Here is a 14,273-nt window from a genome sequence, read left to right as displayed (position 1 = left end):
CGAATGTGAAACGCCCGAAAACGCAAATATCGGAAGGCAAAGATCGAAAATCGAAAGATCTTAAGTCGATAGAAATAAAAAAGGGTGCATGATAAATGGTACATATCACTTAATTTGCGCGAGCAGGATACAACAGGAACAAGAGGACCAGGCTTTTCCTCCCGTATTTTGCGCGCGCACATTAATACGGGAGGAAAAGCCTGTTCCTCTTGTTCCTGTTGTATCCTGCTCGCGCAAATTAAGTGAGTATGTACGTGAGTATGTACCGTTTACCATGCACCCTTGTTTTATCTTTCGACTTAAGATCTTTCGATTTTCGATCTTTGCCTTCCGATATTTGCGTTTTCGGGCGTTTTACATTCGGGCCCGTGACGGAGACCGGTATTCTACATATGTACATATGCGTAGGTATATTTTTGTATTTAAATTACCCAAATTTTCAGCACGGTCATATTTTAATCTAATTGTTGCAAGTACTACAAAATTAATTATTTAAAAAACATACATTTGAAATACAGCTGTATTTCAAAATTTATATTTTACCATGAAGTCATGACGGGTTGCCCTTAAGCGACACCTATTATATTAAACTTGTACATATATTAATTTATAGCTTATAAATCTGAAATAATATTCAAATAGGGTTGACAAATAGTAGGTAAGATGGTTTTTGCTAATTTGATGACTAACCGTTTCAACAATAAAATCAGTTAAATTGGCAAACTCTGGTAGAAAATGATCGACTTGTAGTCACAAATATATAAATTTGATCAGCAGCACTGCAGAAATACTCCGAATAAATTCTCTTCAGTCGTTACACTGTTCGACAAATAACGACTTTTTTTTGGTTCAGAGACGAGATATGACTTTTCTTATAGATCTATGCCCAGTGAATACGAATCTGGTAATTAAAAATGTTGATTAGCTCGAGATTCGGAGATATATGTATGTGTTTTTTAAATCGTGCGATTTTTCTACATACATATATCTTGGTGTTGTTCGGTCGATGTCTCAAAATCTGTCAATTTTTTGTTCAAAATGAATATTGTAATCTATAGTCGGGTATTTTATATTTCATTTTTAGTACTTCTCAGCTTTCAAATCTCTCTCAATAGTCGTTCAGTTCAAATCAAAAGTCAAAAGTACGTATTTTCACTTGGGATTTTTTCCCACTGTTATATATTTCCCACTGTTATTTTTTTTATATTGAGTATTTTCTATTGAAACATGTTTATTGGGATAATGTTCTAGCTACACTATTTTTTGTTTTCGTTAAAAGGGGTTAATTGGAAGTGTGCTGAATTTTAAATCGGTAAAATTGCGAGCTAAAAATTTGCTACTATTATTTACAAGAATCTGAATTGAATTAATAGGGATAATATATTAAATTGCCTGTATATGAGAAATAAATAAAATTTCACTTAGAAAAATTATATTTTGACTATTCTTGTGGATTAATAACAAAAATTCGTATATTTTATCGGGGTAAGCCTCAATAGAATTTAAAGTAAGGAAGAAATCAATTTTTGTAGCATTTTTTGATCATCGAAAATCGATCTGATCGGTATGAGATAGAGCTGCCAATTTGTTGGAACCGTTTCAATTAAAATCAGATAAGTTGGCAAACTGTGATAGGAAACGATCGATTATTATCCAAGGTCTGACTAACAGCGTACGGGTCAGAACCCGTGACCACACAATTGAAAGCATTATATATTAACCATTGATCAGTGCAAAAAGCATTTCTTCGTTTTCTCTATAGGAAAGAGTTTGGGTATTACCCATATCTTTACCCTACTCTTTTCTTTTTGGGCATGCTTGGGTATAATTCCCCTGAACTTCGGAGAAACTTATTAATTCGTTTCATTCCCCAGCTACTACGTCATGCCCGTTGTTGCTGGGACAGTTGGGACTTCTATGTCCTATGTCCCTAATAACTATGTGCGTGGTAGACATCATCATTTGATGGCTCCGATTCCAAGAGCTATTCGACTTCTCAATGAAATCGTTGCTGCTGTGCCTGAATGCGATATTTTCCACCTAGGTGAGCGTAGATTATCGGATATTATTTTAAAATATTTGCCTTGTAATCTGCGCTCATCATTATTTTCATAATTTGAATGTGATGTATGAGTGGAGTTTTAATCTACTCTCTTCCATTTGGGCCTCGCAGGGATGTTTTGTATTTGTAGCTTATTCCTATTATCGGAACAGGCTGCAGGTGGAAGACATTCCCTTCTATGTATTTTTACTTATTTTAATTCTAATTATTACTTTAATGTTTTTTTTTATGATTGTGTTAAATACTTTTTTTTACTTTTCTTTTTTTTGTAATATTTATTTTTTTTTTTTTTTTTGCTTTTGCTTCTTGTTCTATATATTAATTTTTTATTTTTTGTTTTCTCCCTCTCTTATTTTATTATGTAGGTCATTGTGGCGCATTAGGTTCTTCCTGTAATGCCACAATAGTCCAAAACGTTAAATTAATTAGTTAATTAATTGACATTTGACGCATAGTTAAATATATTTGAAATATGGTATTGATTATATCAAAAAGGAAGCCATAGATTTATTTATGGTTATAATATAATGAAATATATCCAATATACATACATACATATGTATATGGTGGATGAGTATTTGCGTTGCGATCCGATTCGCTTATGAACACAATATCACCCCTAAACTACTTTAACCGCTAAGAGGCTTTTCTGCGGGGAGGAGGAAATCCAGAATTTTCCCGGGCAGGAAAGCGCTTAAGTTTACCTATATAAATAGGTTGCCATTGACGGGGGATACAGACTATCCAGCCCCCGTTGGTTGGAAGTATCTTGGGCCAAATCCAGTCAAGTGGAACTTTCACAAAGCTTTCCATGAATAATAAAGGTCTTATACTCGGCTGCAGGTCACATACTCACTCTTCTGCCTTTTATAATACTTCTACTTCACCCTTTTTCTTACCACTTTCTCCGCTGAAAACCTCTAAATAATTAACCGCAGTAACTATCCTCACTTTCTAATTCAATGCTGTATCAAAAGCAATCTTCGTAAGAAAATATCTAGATATATTGAAAAAATATTGCGGGAACGCTCTTAACCTAGATAAAATCTGAAGAGTCTCTCGAGACAAAAAAGAGGACACCTTTTGCAGAGGAGAAGAGCCGCCTTCGATGAAACTTTTTCGCTGAATAATAAAAAAAAATTGAACTGAAACCCCTTTCTTCCATTTTGCTTCGAGTAAAAAATCAATCAATACAACGATTTTTTGCTAAAGATGAACAAAAAAAGAATAGCCCCCATAAAATTATATCATAGGTTTAACTAAATTAAATATTCGTTCAAACAATTCGCTGACTTTGCATTGTTCCATATAATTTGAATAATTGGTATTTTTGCTTGTCAGCTTAATTAAATATCTGCAAAATAGTGTCGATGAATAAATTTCATCTGTTGAAGGTAAAAATTGTTGAACCACATTAGTGCGAAAAATTTCTAATACTTACAGATTGAGAGTCTTGCGAAAGAATGTTGAGAATTTGCCGGTCAATTTTGCCAATGGATAGACAGGATAAAGTTTTGGAGATGGCTTGCCGAAGTTTTCAGATTAATTTGAGCGCATTTTTTATTCGATAAAACTCAAGCACTAACGGGTTGAAAAGGGTTTCGTTTTTTTATATACATACATACATATATATTTTAGTAGGATAGCTCGTTAGCTAATTTAATTTAAAGGGAAAATTCTAAAGTTTGGGATACGGGAAGCGATACTTACAAACTTAACTTAAATTGTGCATCGTAAATTCTCTATCGCATATGAAACTCGTTTATCTTTACATCGCATCGCTTCAAAACACTTCTTTAACATTATTAGGTAAAACTTAAGTGTTCTGCATCAATTTGATCTTATATTTTCAAAATAATTCAAAATAATAAAATAATTATAAAATAATCTTTCGCGAAATTTAAATCAAATGGAATCATTGTCAAATTGTAGTCAATTTTAATTTTCAGATGAATTAGAAAAATTCATCTGAAAATTATGTTTAATTTTAATTTTTATACAAACTTTGCAAGAGAACATAAAACACACAAGAAGTTAAAATAAACTACATGTGTAAATAGCATAAATTATTTTCAATTAATGTTTTGATTCCACTGTTCGACAAGTGACAAGTTTTTTTTTGGTTCAGAGACGGAAGTGTGCTGAATTTTAAATCGGTAAAATTGCCAACTAAAAACTCCAATTAACCCATTTAAACGAATAAAATAAGTAGTGTGGCCAGAACACTATCCTAATAAACAAGTTTCAATAGAAAATACTCAATATAAAATAGTATTAACAGTGGGAAAAAATCTCAAGTGAAAATACGTACTTTTGACTTTTGATTTGAACTGGACGACTATTTAGAGAGATTTGAAAGCTGAAAAGTAATAAAAATGAAATATTAAATACCCGACTATAGATTACAATATTCATTTTGAACAAAAAATTGACAGATTTTGAGACATCGACCGAACAACACCAAGATATAGAAAAATCGCACGATTTAAAAAAACACACATATCTCTGAATTTCGAGCCAATCAACATTTTTAATTACCAGATTCGTATTCACTGGGCATAGATCTATAGGAAAAGTCATATCTTGTCTCTGAACCATTTTTCGTGTCGAACAGTGTTATTAAAAGTTTTTACCTTGTATTTAACAATTTTCATTTATAATTAAATCTTGTTGGATTATAATATTATAATATAACAATTACATACATGGTTAAATAATAAAAAATCTTCTCAAATTAGTAAGAAGAACTCTAAATGTTTGATATTCAAAGAAGTAATTTCTCAGAAAAATATAATATACATATATTCTTTTATTACTTAAGTCCATGGTAAAATATTCCATTAGTATTTAATGTAAATATACATACATAATTTGAAGGTATATAATATAATATTATTAATAATAAATCATCCAATATTTGAATTTGTGCATGTTGCGGTCTTGAAGCGAGTCGACAGGCAAAATAACGAAGCAGTCGCCCTGCGGCGGATTGCTACGAATAAAGGAAACTCTGAAAATAAATAAAAACCAAACCAAAAGCGAAAATATTTTCCATCTTTTTCACATATTAAAAAATACTCTGAAATATACACACATACATGCGTATAATATATAGAATTCCACATGATGATATGTGGGGTTCAACTTTCCCACGGCAAAAATTTAAAATAAATCACTTTAAATGTTGCCAAACCATCAGCTAAGTGGCGAAAAATTGCCACTTCTCGCAATTTATACCCCACCACACCTGTACGGTTTATGATGTGGGATTTGGGGGGTTAAAATTGGCGCCGAAATCTGTTTTTCCTTTCTAGTTCTGAGAACGCGAGCGCGGTTTACGATGCGTTAAAATGAATAATGGTTCGCCATTGATTTATGTCTCGGACGAGGGACTCGGACCGTGGGTTTAGCGCCCCTGAATACAGATTTTCGTCGGTCAAATGGAGATAAAAGGAAGACAGATCGGCGTCATGTGTCGTGCACGAGGCGCCCTTTTCCGCTTGTTTTTCCGATGGAAAGGTCTTTGCTAACGCAAAACTGACCGATTGTGGTATTTCGATCACAATGCCGATGATATCACGAGTCAATTGAACTGGAAAAAAGTAGACAAAGTCACTTAAAATATATATTATTTAATTCAACCGCTCAAGTCTAAGTTAAAAGAATTTCTTAAACGTAACAAAATAAATGTTTTTAACAGTAGTCACTACGAACACATGTACATATGTAGTTTCAACTACAACATGTCATAAGATTGCTTCTTTAATGTAAAATTTTAAATTACAGATTTGGGTTGATCATTTCCATATATGTATACCTCGCACATGTATTTTAGCAGTGCTTACACTTTTAAGTCTATTAATCCAAAGAGTATTAGTTAAGTGTGGATACCTTTTAAGAGAAAAATTGAGACCGTCGCTCTAATATGGGTACTTATTAATTTCTCTAATAAAAGTTCCACTTAAATATATGTACCTACATTTATGAGCCGTTATCATTGTAAGTGGTATAATTCCAATTTTCTGCATTTCAAGAAATATCTTGCAAAACATTAAATATAATGCTTTGCGTTTAGCAATATTTAAAAATACTGGTGGCCTGTAATTCGTTTATTCTGTTTTTCCGAGATTCTGGACATATCGAATTAAAATAAGTGATAACAATTTGAAAATCAAGTCAAACAGAAAGAGCGTTTTTGAAACTGAAAAATGGACTTCCGCCCACTTTCAAATATAACGGCTCATATTTTGAAACTGATTTAATGTATATAAAACGTATTAGATGTAGGTATTTCGAAATAATTGTGTTATTTTTGCTTTATGGAATGTGAAAAGGGTGAAAAGAATAACAAAAGTGTCATGTTCTTTGTATGTAATGTGAATTTATCAAAATATTTTTAAATGATTTTATATTATTTTGATTGATTATGCATATTCATTGTAGTGTTGATATGGTTTTGAATTCCATTATCTGTATGTATGTATGTATAAACATTGCTTAGGTTTGCCATCGCAAGTTTCGGTTCCATCAAAAGAATATTAAAGCTTTTGGTTTCGATTCGTTAAGCGCGTCTGTCGCATTTTCCTTTGCCCGTACATATTTTACGGTACGTTTAATTGTATCGGACACAGCTTCCACTTCCGCTTCCGCTTTTAAATGCGAAAACGTAAAACAAAGGAGAGCGAAAGCCCTTTTTAATACCACCTATACACGTATTACTTATTCGCAAATCCGTAAATTTCACGCAAACCCGAAGCTTTTGAAAAAAAAATAAGCAATGAACGAAAGAGATGTGTATGAATTTCATGCTAATAAACTCTTATACAATGTATAAGTATTTATTATAAGCGTTCTGAATTTTTTTAAGTTAAATATTTTCAATATTTTTAGACGTTAGTTGTAGTAGGTTTGGATCAAAATTAATACTGTTTACGGGAACGTGTCAACGATGATTGATGATTGAATGTAAGGAAAGGTCGGCTTTCTTCGACATTAACGCTCCGTGAAAAGCTTTCATCGACCTATTAACACCCTATTATTTTAACTTTCGGCATATTATAATATATTTTTATACCATCAGCTCAAATCTCACTTTTATTTTATGCTCTCTTTTAATAAAGCCAGGCTTGGTTCTGTAACGAAAAAGTGATGATGATCGCGATGTAAGTAAATTCTGAAGGAGCTTTTTTTCTATCTACAGTTCGTGCATGCGAACCAGTTCGTATGTAAATTACAGTTTTTTTCCTCTCGTTTTCTTGCAAAATACATTTTATTGTTCCCGTTTTTCTTGTTCCTTCCTGCTGTTTGAATTTAGTTAAGAAAACCTTTCGTTCGCGCACTTTTTCTTCTCTCGCTTAGACATACGCAGAATTCGGTGCCGACGATTTGCATATCACGAGCACATCAGACACGCATTTTTCCGCTTGTTATTCAGATTTAGTAAAATGGTCGCTTTTCGATTAAATTTTCAATGCAAAAGTCTATTTAATCATCACGAACATTCAATTTAAAACCAATTTAATATATTTAAATGCCTATGTATTTTAGCGGTCTCCGTGACGAGACAGAATGTTAAATTACAGAAAACGCAAATATTGGAAGGCAAAGATCGAAAATCGAAAGATCTTGAATCGAAAGATAAAAAAAATGGTGCATGGTAAACGGTACATACTCACTTAATTTGCGCGAGCAGGATACAACAGGAACAAGAGGAACAGGCTTTTCCTCCCGTATTCTGCGCGCGCACATTAATACGGGAGGAAAAGCCTGTTCCTCTTGTTCCTGTTGTATCTTGCTCGCGCAAATTAAGTGAGTATATACCGTTTACCATGCACCATTTTTTTTTGATCTTTCGACTTAAGATCTTTCGATTTTCGATCTTTGCCTTCCGATATTTGTGTTTTCTGTAGTTTAACATTCTGTCTCGTCAAGTATACCCGTATTTTAGAACCGTTGCAGTAACTACTCAAATATGTATCTCTCATTATAATTTTGATTTTGATTTTTAAATGCTTTTTATTATTACTGAATGTTCGCAATACATTATATATCTATTTAATAGCTACAGATCTACTGATCGTTTTCTATTTTATAATTTTATTTTATTGTTAGTAATTATAGTATTATATTATTCTAATGTTAATATACAGCATAATAGAAAAAAATAGCTCAAAACTCTATTTACAATTCTTATAAATGCTCATAATACATTTAATACATAATATTAAATAAAGACTCTCTTAAGTCGACGATCTAAAGCAGATTGTGTTTAGGTAATCTGTGTTTACACCTGAAGGGTATAGACATTTTGTTATAATCACAGAGATTCATCACAAGGGTGTAATTTATTCTTTCATAGAATCTACTAGTTAGTTTTTTAGTAATGTCTATGACTAACGGAATATTATTTATGACTTTAATAATTTATATCTGTGTTATAAATTATTTTGTGGAATTTGTTTTGTATTATTTGGAGCTTGGAAGGGTTAGTATCGGAGGCTTTATTCCATACAGGTGCAACATAGGTTAATAATTTTTCTTCTGATATACATACATACATATGTAAATATTTTTAGGTAGTACTAGCAAATTTGATGAAACAATAAACCTACGTTCTTTATTGCTCACATTGAAAATTTGAAAATCAGCATGTTTAAATTTTTTTAATTTGCATATATGTACATATGTGCAGAAAAACTGAATAAATCAGGAGTGTACTTTTTTTTGAAAAGCTCGCCATTTTAATAGAGCTTCAGAATTATAGTGGGAATTAAATAATTTATTATACATTAAGTCATTACGAACATCATTCAACGATCTCTGAAGCAATACGACGACCAGATAACCGTCCATTAACCTAATAGTTACGACTGAACTATGGCGGCCATGAAGCTTAATGGATCAATGGCCGATTGACCCGTCTGATTTCAGATTTTAAGCACATAATTATAACAAGAACTTTAATAATATTGTATTCTGATAAATATGTATATTATATATTGTAGATATGTATGTAAACTTTCTCGAATTTAATACTCGTCTTTGACAAAACTGAAAATCTTGAATATATTCTCCATTTAAATCAAATTTGTACGAAGCAAAATGAAATTATTGGTTGTAATTTAATTTGATTGAAGTCACACATTTGAAAGATGGTTTTAGCTATAATAAATCAGGCTTTTTTTTAACAAACGTGTAATTGAATGTATATGAGAAAACTTTCTCGGCTATTCTCAGAGGGCGAATGAAAAAACTTGCGCGAGAAAAATGCGTTTTCCGTTTTATCCCCGTTTATATGTGGGGATGGGGATTTCATAAAATTTTCTAGAGAACCAGGTGTGATATTTTTAAGTATTCCCCAGCGTACTATCACATAATCCCGTCGCCATATTGTGTGATTTTAACCCTTTTGCGGTCGACCGTCCCGCGAGGACTCGCAACACTTTACGACCGAAAAATAAAAACTAAACACTCATAACACCGTTTAAAATACAACGCAGTGTCATTTTTATACACCTGGCTAAATCCACTTCTAGTTTGGTTATTGAGGTTTCAACTGCATGAATTTAAAATTAAGTTACGCAAACGTTTTCTCGGTCTATTATTTCGACATCGGCCTTTTTGATACTGAGCAAGTCGTTGATAATTAAAGTTGCAGAGGTGTTGTTCAATTCCCCCGCCTGTTCAAAAGTTAAATTAACGTAAGTTTTTGCAAACGGTTTGTTATTGCAATTTCGTATGTTGTTTCGCTTCCGTTGAAAATAGCATAGGATAAATTGTAACGCCAGTGGCGCACTAATAGCTATTTAACGACGTTTCATTTTTACTTTTTTTTTCAGTTACTGACATAAAAATGATATACGAGTGTCGACATCTTCTCTAACTACCATTAGTCGTTTTTCAACTTCTACGACGACTGATACATTGAATTTTGACTTACAAAATCTTTTTTTTATATGAAATTCATCATATATGAAAATTGTAATTAATATTACATATGTACAAGTAACATATCTATAGGTATATTAAATAACATACATGTGTACGTGCCGGGTTCATAATAAATAGAAAAAGTTTTAGAGAATATTACTTTATCTTTGTTTATATTTGATTTTTTGATTTTGAAATGCTTTTTATTGTTTGTATATTATGCTTATAATACATCTTAGGTTTATTACAACAGTTTCTGATTTAGAGATCCTATTCTATAGAATTATTTTATTTTAATGTAAATGTACAGCATCATAGAAAAAAAATCAGGAAAACCTATTTAAAATTCTGAATACATACATATTTATGTAAACCTTTACATTTCATATACCTATTTATGTATATATATGTATATTAGAATGGTCTTCGCATAGTCGAAAATACTTTATATTGTGATTTTTTTAAGATATTCCAATTGATAAAAGTCAAAGTTAAATTGTATAATTTTCATATATTTAAGATCTGAAATAAATGTTAATATTCAAAAAAAATTACTTACTGGACATCCAAAATAAGTGGATGGCCGATAAAGTCAAAACCTATTAATTTTAATTGTTCAAACATAGATATTTACACATCACACGGCTTTGATTAAAGCTACAGTTTATATAAAATACACAATACATTCATATGTATGTATGTAAGTAAGCAGGAATACTTGAGTTATTCGGAAAATGCAATTTTCCGCGAACGCCGTATGAGTTTGCAGTAATCAGATTGTTTTGTCGACTTTTGAATAAATCATGAGCTCGTCCCATGTACGTATTAATATTCACCACGTACATATTAATTTGTGAACAACCTGTATATATAATAATATATATCTATATTTCCTAATAATATTATATTATATTAAAAATATAAATATTAAAATCATTCATTAATATTTATCAATCTATTGTTACAATCTTCGGACAGAGCTTTTTGTCCATTTGAATTTTCACCGTTGGCATTTTGTGGAAAATGTTAACGTATCATGTTTTAATAATAACACGCTCACGGGCAATATTCACATATTCACAAAACATTATTGTGCATGTTAGCAAAGTTTAATGGAGCCGTGGCGAATTTCAACGATGTTGCGTTCGCTACCGCCATAATAAGTTTCGCCAAATATCAATCAGAAAATCACAATTAAAGTACATGCATATATTATATATGTACATATGTGTGTAACCACACACTGGTTAAAATGCAAATTTGCATTAGCATTTCTCATTTCCTGAACTGTATAAACAACTTTATAAGTAACTTTGGAAGGCTTATATTGAGATTGTCTTGGATGAGATAAGTCGTGAATAAAATGAAAATTCATTAATTTTTAATTTTTCATATGTATATGAAGGCCTAAAAGGCCTAACAATTACAAACAATGCAGCATTTTTTATTATATAAATAACTGAATTTCGAGATACTGAAGAACACGTAACAACATAATATAACTATTAATTAATTAATGAATTAATCCATAGAGACATCTATGGATTTAGACTTGTTCATACATAAATCAAATTCAGATATTGATGACATCGTGGGTAGGATGGTTTTTGTCAATTTTATGGAGGAGCCGTTTCAAAAATGAAATCAGATAATTTGGCAAACTTTGATAGGAAACGATCGACTTTGAGTCAGAAATATCCAAGTCTGACCAGTCGCATTAAATATTGGTACGGGATCGAACCCAGTAACCTTTCGGTGCTCAACATAAACCACCGATCCATATATTTACACAAATTATCTATTACTGGGGAAGTTATTGCAGAGAATTTATGATTTTTCTTCAAAAATTGTCATTGGAGTCGAAAAGCTATCATTAAAATACATAAAAATCTTAAAGTTCGAAGGAATTGAAATCAATCAATATAGATGGATAAAGTTGTGTGTGTTGTTCACTGAAATCGCACAATTTTACTGAGATTTGTAATTTAAATATCGCATCGTAAGTCAAAAATTTCCATCGAAACTTTTGTAATATTTTTGGATAGATTCGTTCGAAGCGACTATTAAGCGTTTTCAAAGTCAACAGTGTCTTGAGTTTTCCGAGACTTTTCACCCCTCCTTTGTCTTACTAACACCCCTTCCTCCCTTATAGATCTCACGTTTCAAATATTAATATATAATGCATTATTTAAAAGAAGTCCCGTCAGAAGACAGCCTACAAAGAGACAGTTATAAATTATATAGTTTAATTAACTCCTGATTGTGTCGTTTTCGCGAGACTATTAGCATTTTAATTTACTCCGTTGGATTTATTTTCTAGTACACACAAAATAATCAACTTAATTAAGTGCAGCGATTTAATTGATATATTTTTCTAATGATCTACTTAAGCTGTACACTTTTAGGGATGTGTATACGTAATGGAGGTCTTGCTATCGAGAAAAGTGCGCTTAAGATGGGGATAGTAGTAAAGTGGTCCGAAACAGAAGAATGTGCTCGTTGTTTTGTTTGTATGAGAGCTGTAGTAGATAAGGGTTGTCGCTAAGTTGCCGAGTTAAGTGAGTTAGTGTTTCGGTGCGAGCTTGCGTCGGCTGAAAGCTTCGAGTTAACTCCAATTCTGTCCAGATAGCCGAGCTTTCGCTCGACTAATTTAGTTGTGCCTGTGTACAAAGGAAAAATTAGCCAGTGTGGTGTTTGTATGTCGTGGAATTGTGTGTGTATGTTATAAGAATGAGTATAAAAAATTGTAGACTGCATACTAAAACGAAAGTAATACATCGTATAGTATACATGTTTCATAATGCGTACTACATATACATATAATACCTGGTGAACGGATTATTACGTAAGAGGATTGCCCATGCCAGAATTGCCTGTGGCTTCCCATAAGTTTTATTTTTATTTATTGTCAGTTTTGTGTATGTGGGAACAATACTCTGTGTGAACAATACTCAATGGCCTCTTGTGGATAACAACCATATGTATAACCACAATACCCTCATCAATTTTATATCAGGATTATATCTATGTCAGAACTATAATATCGCTTATTAATATATGATATTAATTATATTTTATCAACTTTTTTGTTCTAAAATCATATATATCATCATCATCATTCATAGCCATTCACTATCCACTGCTGGATGAAAGCCTTTCCAACATGCTTCCACTTTTCTCTGTTTAGCGCAACTCTCATTCATCTCAGCCCAAACATTTTCCTAATTTCGTGTACCCATCTTCGCTGCGGTCTTCTTTTTACCCTTTTGCATTCTCTCGGATACCATTCTAGCACTTTTTTTGTCCACCTTTCGTCCATTCTTCAAGCTAAGTGACCCGACCATTGCCATTTCAATCTCTTCACTTTATCCACTACCCTTGTCATACTTCTTACCCACGTATTCCGTTTCCTGTCTTTCCTCGTTATGCCAAACATACAACGTTCCATACTTCATTTGAGTGCATCGGTCTTTGTGCAGAAACTTAGCGTTTAATATCCAAGTTTCATATCAAAACACATTGATCGAAGATCTTTTTCTTCAGGCAAAGTGGCATTTTTGATTTAAAAACAGCATTCATTCGTTCAAATGCACTCCATCCTGATTTCATACGTCTCTTTATTTCTTCTTTATTACAAACAGACATGTCTATTATTTGTCCTAAATATAAATAACTATCGATTACATTGTGTCTCTTGTGATGTTATCAGGCGTGCAATATCTATTGATCATTAGTTTGGTCTTATCTACGTTAATTTTTAATCCTACTTTCCTACTTTCTCCGTCTATATCGTCTGTTAAAACTATATCGTCTGCGAACTGAAGATGATTAGAGAAGCGACCGTTGAAAATTACATATATATTACATAATTACGTCTCCATCACGCTTCTTTTTGTCTCTGTTTTGCGCAATTTTCATCTATCTCACCCCACACATTTTTGTAATTTCGTCTACCCATCTTCCTTGTGGTCTTCCTTTTAGCCCTTCTACAATACATTCTCTAGGGTACCATTCTAGCACTTCCTTTGTCCACCTTTCGTCCATTCTTCAAGCTAAGTGACCCGACCATTGCCATTTCAATCTATCCACTACTCTTGTCATAATTCTCACCCAGGTATTCCGTTTCTGTCATAATATAATTGAGCTTTATTAGCCATCTATCTAATTTTATAAAAATTAAAGTTTAGTTTGTATACGCGGTGAAATTTTACAACTTTCATCAAGTGTGTATACAAACCAAAATATTAATAAAGCTTTTAAAAAAATTATGCAGATGTCACTG

Source organism: Arctopsyche grandis, chromosome 7 (assembly GCF_051622035.1).
Source record: "Arctopsyche grandis isolate Sample6627 chromosome 7, ASM5162203v2, whole genome shotgun sequence".
Classification (NCBI taxonomy): Eukaryota; Metazoa; Arthropoda; class Insecta; order Trichoptera; family Hydropsychidae; genus Arctopsyche; species Arctopsyche grandis.
Note: the sequence above shows the minus strand (reverse complement) of the source record.